The 12,707-nt window shown below is 43.7% G+C and overlaps 1 protein-coding gene across 14 annotated transcripts in view; it reads right to left on the minus strand.

Moving 5' to 3' along the window:
- The window catches only part of brsk2b (BR serine/threonine kinase 2b), a 282,427-nt gene that overhangs the window by 193,959 nt on the left and 75,761 nt on the right, over nucleotides 1-12,707 (minus strand). The window lies entirely within an intron of this gene.

Raw genomic sequence — 12,707 nt, forward strand, 5'->3', positions numbered from 1 at the left:
CCGTCTCCATGGCAACTGCAATACCATCAATACACTTCCTCTTGTGTCTTTCCGAGTGTGAAACTAGCTGCGTTTTAACCTAGTAAGGGAACGTGGATCCATATCAGACTGGACCTCCTCCTTCCAGAACCCTCCAGCGCGGTGCTGTGCGTTCACGCGGGCGTTCAGCGTGTGAGCTCTGCCCTGTCCCGAATGAAAGGCTATTTTTTTAAAGAGTTATTTTATATAACAATTAAAATAAAACCAACAATCGTGTGGAGGCTGCAAAAAAAAACAAGCTGAGGTTAATTCCAAGCCAAAAAGCCTTTCTTTTCTTTCTCTCTCCTCAGATGAAGTAAATTTACACAACTCTCACTGCAGTACTTACAAATTTGCCATCAACCATGATGGTAATGAAAGGAAACCCACTTTGTCGCAACAATTCATCATCACAGTCTTCCTAACAGTCACTACCAACACTGTCCAGGGCAGCCACCTGAGTGTCTGAAGTTATGGACACTTGCCCGTTTCTGAGATTATGCTAAATCACCACTACAAGCCTGATCAGACTCTTTGACAAAAATGCTGACTGAAGGTGCAGTATGTAAATGGGTGAACAGATCTGCCATCTGATAACTGTGCTTCCTCGGGTATCCGGATGCCCATCTACCTGTTTCAACACATTCCAGATTCCAGGTCTGCTCTCCCTCAGGGCTCCCACTCTCTCTTGTTTGAAGAACAAGGTATGATTGTGATGAAAGAATCAGATGATGTCAAGAGCTTCAGTGCTTCAAAAGGCATATGCAAGAAAACATTTTAAAGCCTTTGCACAGTTAGTATTAAAAAAGCTGATCATGTTGTTAGGTCGTGTCTTCTTTTTCTCCTCACCTTCTGTGTACAGACAAGAGAATAATGTTCACAGCAAGCTAAATTGTCTGATACACTTGACTTTTGTCCCCTATTATGCGAATCAAGTAAAGTGGCCTGTTTAGTGAACACGCATAGCAGGTTTAAAATGAGGTGATTCCAGGGATTTCCTGTGGATCCACTAGACCAAGAAAACGGAAGAGGAAATCCCAATCCCCATTCCCTACAGAACAAGGGACAAGGAGAGCTGACAGGATATGACAGGACAACAAAGATTCATGGAAGAACAACAGTGAGAGGTTTTCAGAGAGGGATAACAGTCCTCCTGGATCCAGAGTCCCATTTCAACAAGCTCAACCATCACAGCCAGTCATCTTCTGACACAGAGCCTCACAGGGGACAGTGTTGCACCAAAGGCCAAGAGACGCCTGGCTCACTCAGTCCAGTGGGAATCCTCCTTACACAAAGTCACCTTTCACCTCTGACCCTCATCCCCAACAGGGTCAACGCTATCTCTCTTGAGAGGGGGGGGCGGGGTCTTTTTCACTTCTGCCAAAATGAAGACTTAAAGATACATTCGCCTAATGATAACTACTGTATCGTTTTGAACATGAAATCAATCCAAAGCAATTAAGATGAGTATAACGACCATACTCATTGGTGCCACAAATGTGTGCCACAAACTCTCCAGACCAACCCAACCATGGTGCAATGGTCCATGAAAATATTATTTACTCCCCCTTGACACAAAGGTTACCTGTACCAACTGTCTGCTTAGAAAAGTAATTACAGCCTCTTTAGTCAGTATGCCTTTAATTCTAATATCATCCACTTTTTACTCTGATGTAACCCAAAACCACGTTTCAAAATTTGTTTAGAAATGCTTTTCAAAATTACTCCAAGGCCAAGCCAATAAAAAACAACATTTGTGCTTCATCGCTGTTAGCATAGCTGGTGAAACAATTAAATCCTACCCCCTATCCCACGAGAATAAGCGGTAAATGGCATGAAATCATGTTTAAAAATAAACAAGCCCTGGTACTGTACATCTTCAGCTGTGATGTACTGTAATTCTCTCACGTTTTATCTGCAACATCCGGCTGCAAAGACATTACCTTATTTTGAACAAAGAGTGCAGTGCTAAGAAGCTTGAATTAAAACTACAGCCTATATCTTGTGTGACTATTAAATAAACACAGTGGCATGCCGTTAAGAATACCCTCTCATATGACATCACGGTACTTTATTATCAGCATGATTATTTCATTTATAATAAACCTCAAGGTTATGGAAAATTATGAACAGATGTTGTAATAATCTTTCTAATTGGATTTTTAATTTCTTCTGTAATACATCCCCAAGATTTTATTAATTGGCAATAAAAGCAGATGCATTCACATCCTGCTGTGTTCCTCCTCATAAAGACAGAAAGGGGAGAGTTTTAGGATGGCTGATTCCGGCAAGAAATCCCATATAAAAGATCCCTGAAGGAATGATCAAGAATACAAAAATAAAACTGCCCATCCATGAAAACAAAGAAGTTCACACGTTTCCCCTGCTTACAAACATGTAAGGGATATAAAGGAAGGCAAATAAACTGAAAAGGGTGAATTTTTTTCCGCAGAGCAATTCTATCAAATTCTAAGCAAATTCTTCACCCCATTTTGAATTGGCAATTAACCTGGAGGGCGGGGTTGTCACTCTCTCGCATCGCTGTGCAGCTGTGGCTTCTAGGAAGGTGCCGGATCCGTTGTTTCACTGGGAGAGCACTGAGCCCTGGCGAGTCATCTCAGCTCTTCCCCACGTGGGGCCGAGCCAACAGTGCGCCACCTCCTGGGGAAACCTGGTAACAGCAGGCTAGTGCCTCGAGCCTGGCTTGCGACATGGAGCCTAACCCTGCAACAAGTCCCATTATCGCTGCTCCCCTCCCCCTCCACACCATTTCTGCTGCTATTAAGTTAACAAGCATTATTCACCTTTTGTTTATAAAACACCAATCCCCCAATTATTTCCTTTTCCAATCTGAAAGTGTCAACTGTTATGTTAACACTCCAGGCGCACAGTGCTCTACTGGAGAGTTAGTACTGAACACAGCAGAAATCCCCTGACTCAACACTTAACTGACAGGATGCCAAGCTCTGAGGTGCCCAGAAAGTTCCAATACTGTATATAACAGCTGCGCAGGATGTCAACCCTCCCAGCCCCTGCTGCAGTCCGCTCAAGCACTGCTGCTTGAAACTACAGCTCAGGCTGAAACCAGGAATGGCAGTGTTACAGAGCTCAGCCTGAGGTCTGAGCGAGTGCCGTTAAGCCACTCTGGAGCTCATATCAATCTGAATACTAACTGTCAGTCCCTATTCAGTCAACCCTGAAACCGACCCACCAGGATCACTGACAATGCAGGTATGCTTTCACCATCCACTATATAGGTTACAGAACACATTATTTACATCGAGTACCTCAAGAACATGTCCATCCTGGCACATCGCACAAGACTGAGCTGCTAGCAAGTACAAGTGCTCTTTTTCCTACCGTTCTCTGGGCTTTGTGCTGTGTCATAGCTTTATTATGAGTAGGCTGGTTAGTGAACCATTCAACATTGCGTAACTGGTGAGGATATTTTTTTCCACATTCCTCTGCTGCAAAACTAGTTTATTTTTCTAGCAGGAATATTCCATAAAAACATACATGTACAAAGGAGAATTCAGCTCAAACTATAGGGCAGGTAGCAAATCACACTTGTGGAGTTCAGTCACCACCGTTATCATGATTGTCTACTGCAGAAACAGCCCCTGCAAGGTACCAGGACCCACATGATAAAACACACCCCACTGAGCACTGAGCACTGAACACTTCACAGAAGACACTGTGTCTGCCTTGTTTTCTTTTCAGATTCTAAACTTTTTTTAAAAAGTAAACTGAAACAGTGATTCACTGAACAAACTCAAAGGCACACATTTCTTATCAGAGCATCAGGAACACCTTGTATCAAGCCATCACTCATCCAACAGGAACAGAAAGTGTTCAGTAATATTATCACCACTGAACGGGTAATATTTCAATCAGATCTTTGGAAAAGAATACAGTATGTGCGGGTCTCTTAGTCGGAGCAGGCAAGTGAGGGAAACAACAGCCCATCTTTCAGCATTACGGGGAGAAATTAATTAACAATAATAATTGCTTACACTTATATAGCGCTTTTCTGGACACTCCACTGAAAGTGCTTTATAGGTAATGGGGATCCCCTCCACCACTACCAATGTCCAGCCCCACCTGGATGATGCGACGGCAGCCATAGTGCGCCAGTGCACTGTTTCTTGTCAGTCCTAACTTAAAATGAAGAGAAAAATGTCTCCAAAACAAATAATGTGCATTCAAAATATTAGGAATGAACCCCATCGAATGCACAGACTGCAGCCAGAAGGCTGGGCTTGGTTGAAGGACGACAGATAGTCATCGTCTCTGGCCAGTCCAGTCACCAGATCTCAACGCATGTTTATTAAAATAAGTGCATGCCTTTGCAAATGCAGTAATTGTACTGTACAGTAACCTCCCATGTTTTAAAAATCTAATTAGCAAAAGCCTTCAGAGTGATTACATCTTTTTATTGAATGATTTTTATCATTTGTGATTTAATAATGAGAGAAGTACAAATAACACACACAGAGGTTTGCTAACAATACAACTTTGAGCGTAAGAAAACTCAAAGCGCCGGTTCAGCAGGAGTTTACCATGCAGTACTTTCAAACCGCAGTGCAAGGGATTGTGTGAGAAACAAATCAATGATGTTTGTCACAAAAGAGAACAGCATATAGCCAAAAGCACAACAAGACCAGAGTCTACATATCTGTTTCACCAGTCAGCCAGATCCTTCAATTTACTGGGAAACAGTTGCCAGTTTAATCAAGGACTATACCTCTCCATTCCTAAAAATGTGTGCTCACTTCTAGCCATTCTCGTCTAAGTGTCCCTGGCAAGAGAAGATCCTGATTTTCCTGAAATATTGCACCTGGCACAAAGGCTCCGCAAGAGCTCTGACTAGGTAAGGAGATTGAGGACAAATCCAGCAAATTAGTCCAGGTTTCACCTACCCTGAAATAGCATCTGCAGCTTTCTGTAAAAATAACAAAAGCACTGCTGCCTGAGGCCATCGCAAATAGATACATAAGAAGTGTGTGTTGCTGACTTGCAGAACTTCGAGCCAAAAACAAGAAGAGGGATTTCTGACAGTACCTGCTGTTTAAACTGTGCCTTTAATCAGCATTCAGCCACTTGATGTTTTTCACAGGCATTGGTGTAGCGTAACAATTTGATTCATTAGACACAAACCTACTTTAGACATGATCACAACCCTCTTCCCAGACGCTGATCACTGCAGTAGCTCAGTGCAGTTCAGGTCTCCTCCCCTTGCTGTTTCCATTATGGGTACATCTCTGCTTTTGAAAAGGAGAGCCTGTGGAAGAGCAGTTCTATACAAATGCAGGACGAATTAGGTTTTCTGTAAATGCTGGATTGAACGTGCCGTGCTTTCCTTGCCTGTCAAGGCTTTCCTGTCTAATGAAGGGAGACATCTTTTTCTCTTCATGATGGCAGGTCCTTCAGAAGAGACTTGGGTGGGAGTGAGCTTGCAGACCTGCTCATGTAGACACAGACACATTTACAGTACACTCACTGAACCACGGACACGCACAGATGAATACACAGGCAAAGACATACAGTACACACACTCTCACACACAGACACTTATACTGTACACAGATTCATAAAAAAAATACAGACACACACAGGCAAATACACTGTACAAACACTCAGACACAAAGGTACACATCACACACAGATTACTACACAAATCATACATAGAGACACAAAGAAATGCACCAATAGACACTTGCACACATAAATCAGATTAAAGCAGAAGATATCTGAGAGATGCCCACAGGGCTCTCTACTCTCCGAAGCAGTTCTCCAATGTTTTTTTTCCTTGAAGGCATCAATCGAGATAGGATTTTGTCAAACGTCACCTGACTGGACAGACACCTCTCCGGACACTGCGGTCCACACACCGCAGGGATCTGGGTGAACAGGGCTCAGGGCCTAATCAAGCAAAACAACAGGCAGCAGTGGAATACCACTGACAGAAGTTCAAAAAGAAACGCACAAGTGTAGGTTTTCCAAATGTAAACATTCTCTGAAGCATGCAGCCTGTGAGCTGTGAATGGTTAGCATGTTAGACAACCAAGTAGCCATGTAAAAGAAACTTCTCTAGGCGGACATTTTTATGTCAAGATTTACCCATGTTCAATTTCTTGGAAGGTGCAATCTATAAATACACTCCAGGAGCTCTCAGAGTGGCACACATTTCTTTCTATTCCCTCACAGTCAGAACTTGAAGACTCTCAGCGTGAGAGGTTGACTGAGCCCACAGAAAAACACACACACTGTAATAATCTCACACACAAGTCTGACTCCAGCAGCAGCTATATATTCCAGTGGCGGTATGATGCTTTCATTAGGAAACCTGCATGAAGAATGAATTGCCTGTCGATGATAATGAAACAGCACAATGATTAAGGTGGAATGCGCTGTGTTGTTGCATATTTAGCTCAGAATGGAGTCAACGAAGCTGCATATCTTAATGCTGGATTACTTTACGAGTCTAATACAGATGCAAATTAAATGGAGGCAGTTGGATAGCTAACATTTTTATATCAAACAAGTCAGAAGTGTGGTGGATCTAAATATACAGGAAGACATATAATGACATACAGTATAATGATAAAACCTTGCTAGTACTGAAATATTGCACACCTTTAAAATAATACATCCAGTAAATAAAGAACAGCCACATAGGGTTTTAGAGACAGAGACAGGAACAGACTACAGTGGCTACTCAGACACTTCTCCCCAAGACCAAAGTACATGATACCCAAAGTCACTTTCTTGTCATTCCCAGCAAGTTCAGACTGGCTCATAGACAGAACATGGGGGTGCAGACAAGCAGGAGCACACAGAAGGATTAGCTCCTTGAATTCTTCAATTCCCAAAACAAGTCTTGAAGAGCTTGGGAGACTGCCTTCCATTCTGTTTCTCCGAGACTGTGAAACCTGGACACACTCAAATTCTGTCATATAAAGCACTTGTATACTAAAGCTTTTACATCCATCCACTTTCTAACCATTTCATTCAATTAGGGGTCATGGAGGAGCCAGAGCCGATCCCAGCAAGCGACAGAAATAAGGCAGGGTACGCCCTGGACAGGACGCCAGGACACACACACACTCAAACCATCAGACAGTCAAAGCATGTCTTTGGCCTGTGGTGGAAACTGGCACACCCAGAGGAAACCCACATGAACACAGAAAGAACATACAAACTCCACACAGACAGCACCCCAGGTCTGGAATTGAACCCAGGGCCCCAGTGCTGCGAGGCCGCAATGCTAATCAGTGCCACCCTTCTCTAGCTCTAGTTCCACTCGCTGTGTTAATGTGTATATACAGTATGTTTCTCTTTATATTGTTTGTTTTATCGTACACTGCTTTGAAATTATATGCCATGAAAAGTGCTGTATAAAATGATTATCATCACATGAGAAGCCTTTCTTACGCACATACTGAATATGCAATCTCTCTCTCACACACACTCACACACTGTTTTTTTCTCCCTCTATTTTTTAACTGAAAAATAGAAAAGCTCAACTTGACAGGAGGATTCTGGACAGTTTCATTTCTGACAGCGTCACAATCTTTTTTAGATCTTGAAAGATACAGGCCAGGATGAAAGCGAGTGAAAATGTCAGCCCTGGACATGAAGAGGAAACAGCTCCACTTTGGTCAAGGTGGCGGGGGGGACACTCGATCTGATTCAGTCGTTTCTCCGTTGAGCGCATCTGCGCCACACAGCCGTCACACACGGCGCTGGTGAAGACAGCGCCTCCCCCCAGACACAGGCGGAGCAAGCAGCCACAGAGGCCCAGAAAACGGAAGCACATCAGTAATATACATGTATATAAAAAGTTAGGTGTAGGTTAACTGGCCCTGGTGTGGGTGTGGGTGTGGGTGTGGGTGTGGGGGTGGGTGTGTGGGTGTGGGTGTGGGTGTGGGCGTGGGGGTGGGTGTGTGTGTGTGGGTGTGAGTGTGTGTGTGGGTGTGGGTGTGGGTGTGGGTGTGGGTGTGTGGGTGTGTGTGTGTGGGTGTGGGTGTGGGCGTGTGTGTGTGGGTGTGGGTGTGGGTGTGGGTGAGTTGCTGCCTTGCGATGGGCTGACGTCCCATCCAGGGTGTACCCTGCCTTGTGCCAGTTGCTTGCTAAGATAGGCTCTGGCTCCCCACGACCCTGAACTGGATAAGGTGCTTGGACACCACTCCCATGCCAAAAAGTAAAACATGCAAGCTCCACAGGGAATGCACACCAGGATTTGAACCCAGGGCCCCAGTGTTGCAAGGCAGTGTTGTAAAGCACGGTGCCATCTTGCCAACCCTGTTATGAGTCTATTTTTAAAAAGAATTGTCATAGTTCGCTTTTCAAGCTTCCACAAACTATCAGCTGTGAAAGAAGCAAGCTCTCCAAGTTCTGAAATTTCTTGTCCAGTAGCACAGGGGCTCTAGTCAGTGTTGGACACTGCACAACAGCTACAGAAATCCACCATCCCAATCTGTTCAATAATTTGCTTCACTTGTCCCAATTGCTCTGTACTAAAAGAAACTAAACAGCTCACTCAACTGGTTAACCCTGCACATCAAATTGGGCTGAATCACATCACAAAGCTGAAGCAAATTTTAAATGAAACCTGGCCTGGTTTTTCAAGTATCTGCACTGGGCTTTATGTGTTAAATAAGACGGACTGGAGCTGCTTTATTGCCTGAATTAAGCAGCAGGTGCTTTAATTTGTACAGATTGCCGCGTATGGCACTTCTCAGGTTCCACAAATTATGTGGTCAAAGGAAAATATTTGTTCCACTTAAAACCACTTTGGCATTTCATCAGAAATAACCAAGAACATCTGAAGCAAAGGTGTGTGTGAGGAAGATGCCTGCACTGCAGACAGGTGACCAGGCTGCTTTTTAACTTGCTTGCTGTACAAATCCTGACACAAATTCATAGGATTCTTTCCAAAGTCCAGCCTTGACCCACCCTGCCGGTTCTACTGGGATGAGACTGTGACACATTGGAAGCTTTCTGTTCAATAATATAAGGAAAACATCCAACTTAAACAGCCAAAGCACAACTAACAACTACACAACCAATAAAAGCAGACAAGAGCAACATAAAATGCCATTGATTATTTCTGAAGGCTTCCCACCAATGAAACAATTTCAATTTAAACGTTTGGTGAAGGCATTGATTTATTTCACTTTGCCGGCTACCCAAGTCAGAGTGAGATAGAATTGTAGACTCAGATTTCGTCCACATTACCTGCAGCTCTAACATGCTGTTACACTCCTACAACCACCTCCAAGAAGGTGGCTGTGAAAATCACTACACTCGCGATCGGAGGCACCATCTCCACCTTTCTTGCAAAAGAGACAGAACAGCAGTTGACTACAGAGAAACACGGCGAAGTGCGGTCTCTCCCCGCAATCAGCCAGTCGAAGAAATGCATTTACAATTATTATTTAATGTACTTATTCATTTGTGCTCATCAGAAAACAGTCCAATTAAATTTTCCAGGAGGGGAAACCGAGTTTTGCCAGCCCAGGCATGAAATTAATTTCTCTCTCTGTCCTGCTAAGTGTTGACAAAATAAAATTAAAGGAAAAAAAACACATTGGAGGGAACTGCTAAACAACCTACACATCCAGAGCACGGGATATGCGCTAGGGAGGAGCTGCTGTTTGTATCAAGCAGGCCAGCGGAAAAGAACAGTACCACAGGAATCTGCTGCAAAATGTTCAGACTGGCTTTACCTTCCTAATAATTACTGTTTAAAGATCTAAGGAGCCCCTTTAACTCGTGTTTTTATACACAAACCATCAGCAGGGAATGAAGCTATATACTGTAAGAGGTATGAATAAGTCATGAAGTCTCATTATTTTGGCATATCTGTTCTTGAAAGATGTATGTGATTTTTATTGCATATGCATCTCAGCTGCGCAAACTGTGCATTATTTACTACACCAAAGAAAAGGCTGTTTTTGATCATTGTGCTTCATCAGACGTCATGCAAGAATGTCCACCCCAAGAGTAAGAATAGTGATCCATCAGGCAATGCTTCCTAGATATCACATGTACCATACTCCATAACTGCAGCTCGCAGGACAGCACAGATTTGAAACATATAGCACTGCCATTTACAGCTCCAAGGCCATGAGTTCAATTTTCAACTTGGGTGCCTGTTTGTGTGGAGTTTGCATGCTCCCCTGTATTGGGTTTTCACAGTTGCAACTGGCTGAGTTTGATTGACTGCTGCAGAATGTCACCCATGGGTTTATCCTCAGGGTGAAGGGGACTGTTCTCTCTGTACTGGCCATGAGTGGAGGGATGTAAGGTCCTCTTTCTCCTCTGCACAATGCCCATTAGGTATGAGACAACACTGTCTGGACCTCACAAACTGCAACTGGGAACAACCTGATCTGAAGTGCCTGCATCACATTACATAAAAAAAAGAAATCTTAATACCTATCAGTTGAAGCCCCAGAGAAAATAAAAAAAAATCTAAAGGATTCTTGCTTTTAACAATACTGTAGATGGTCTAGTGAAATATCATTTCACCTGTAAGTTGTTAATTGCTTTATTTTTAAATGGTAACAAATCAATGCTGAATACACCACATCTCTTCAAAAATCATTTCAGTGTGGGTGTTGAAAACATTTTATTGATGTCTTACAGCTGCCTGAATCCAACAAAAATGGGTTTACAGTTGTTTCTAGCCTGCAGTACACAGATGTAGCACCACTTATAGAAATACAGATGCTGAAACCTGGAAAGTTTGGTTAGCCTTGCAGTAAGTAAGGTGCTACAGAACAATGAAAAGTATATGTTAACTATATAAAGGGGACAACGAGGAACACATTAGCACAGACTACCACTGTGCATATCACAGGAAATTAATATCACTTGTCACTACACCTGCCAATATAGCACCCTGTGTCTGTAATGTCATTATCCATAGGAATGTTCTCTTCTTGGTCCCATCTGCATGTATAATAAATGTCATTGCGCCACAGTGCAGCTTTCTCGATGCAGCTGTTCAAAAAGGTCAGATAGCTATAGAGGCTGCCTGTATTTTAATTTGTTTCTAAATTACTTTATCTAAGCAAGCAAATGAAGCAGGAAAACAAAATGACCACTCAGCAATGTCTGTGCACCCCAATAAGACACCCCTTCACAAGTCTTTTACCACAACGACAAAAACAGGTTTCCTTTCTTTTCATTGGGAAGGGTCTAATACCTGACAGGACACGTGCTAACAACATCCTGTCGCCTGCCAGATCATTTCCACCAGGATCGCCGCAGATGTGGGGAACTGCTCTGTGGACCCCTCTGGGGTTAAACAGCCTGCATCAGCTTCTCAGGCCCTGCATGCGTCGAGTCACTGACCTCATCCCAGATCTGGCATTTAACAACAAAGACCTCTTTTAACTGCAAAGGCTGCCCTCGCCTGCACTCTCATTAATTCATTCCCTGGACCAGCTTCACTCCCATCTTCCCCGTTTTAACTGCAAGGACCGCCCTCCCCAAAATTCTCATTAATTTCATCCCTGGGCTGGCTTAACTCCCATCTCCCCAACTATCCCCGCATGCTTCTGAGATTCCAGCACAGATTGTAACTCATCCATCTCCCTTATCGGAGTCCTCAGAGCGGCAGTCACTGCAGATGCTATCAGGAAGTGTGCTTTATGAGCCCTGTGTTTTATCAAGCCCTCCATAAAGAACAACAGGCCACACCGCTCTTGTTACATCACATGCTGAAGACTGCAACTGTACCCATGAAGCAGAAAAACAAACATTCTAATATTGTTTTGACCCCTTGGCTAACTTAAAACAGCCTGCAATAGCATTCTTACTTCTGAAAAAATGACATACAAATAATTTCAGAGATTTAGCATCCTTGAAATTGCAATTTTGTGGTTTAAAGGGTGGAACAACGTCTCCTTTGCCCCTCACATGGGTACCTGTCATATGCAACACCAGGGCAAGAGGAGGGGCGAAACAGCTCCTTACTGCCACCACACCGACCAGAACACTACTGCTCCTGAACTGCCAGGATAAAAGTAAAAAGAACAAAGACAAAATGATGAACTATCATCTGATGTTGATGAACGTCAGCTGCAGGAGAAGAAAGAACAGACACTGCCAGCCCATGCAACACGTCAGGCCATGGAGGTTCTGCAGGGAGAGGGCTATCGAGCCTCGATGTTTGTTCCACGTGGCAGCAAACCATCCTGCAGCAAACAAGCTCCGCCGAAAGGCGCAGACACAGGCTGCAGGCACCTTGAGAAGACAGCAGAGGAAGCGCTCACCCGTAGCACTCCCAGGCTCCCCTGAGCCACGCAGACATGGGGGTGTGCCACAGCACCCAGAGGCCATGTGATCTGTCTGCTCCCTGCTGCGTCACTGGCCTGTGGTACTCCACTCACCGAATTCATTCATAAATACGACAACAACAAAAACACTTCTGAAAGGCACTAGACGCTCTCCAGAAAAAAAAAATCAATGAAATGCACGTATCTGACTCCTCCATTTCGAATACCCTGAATATCTCATAACAGCTACCACTGCCCTTACATTCATGTGTGAGTCAGCTGTCTTTAATGGTGCATTCCTGAATTAGAAAAATCACTCTCTGGTACTCTGTGGTGAGCATCCAAAGACTGATGAGGGAATCTGTCTGTTATTGATCAGGATGTGAGTTATAATGAAGT

This window comes from Lepisosteus oculatus, chromosome 21 (assembly GCF_040954835.1).
Source record: "Lepisosteus oculatus isolate fLepOcu1 chromosome 21, fLepOcu1.hap2, whole genome shotgun sequence".
NCBI classification, from domain to species: domain Eukaryota; kingdom Metazoa; phylum Chordata; class Actinopteri; order Semionotiformes; family Lepisosteidae; genus Lepisosteus; species Lepisosteus oculatus.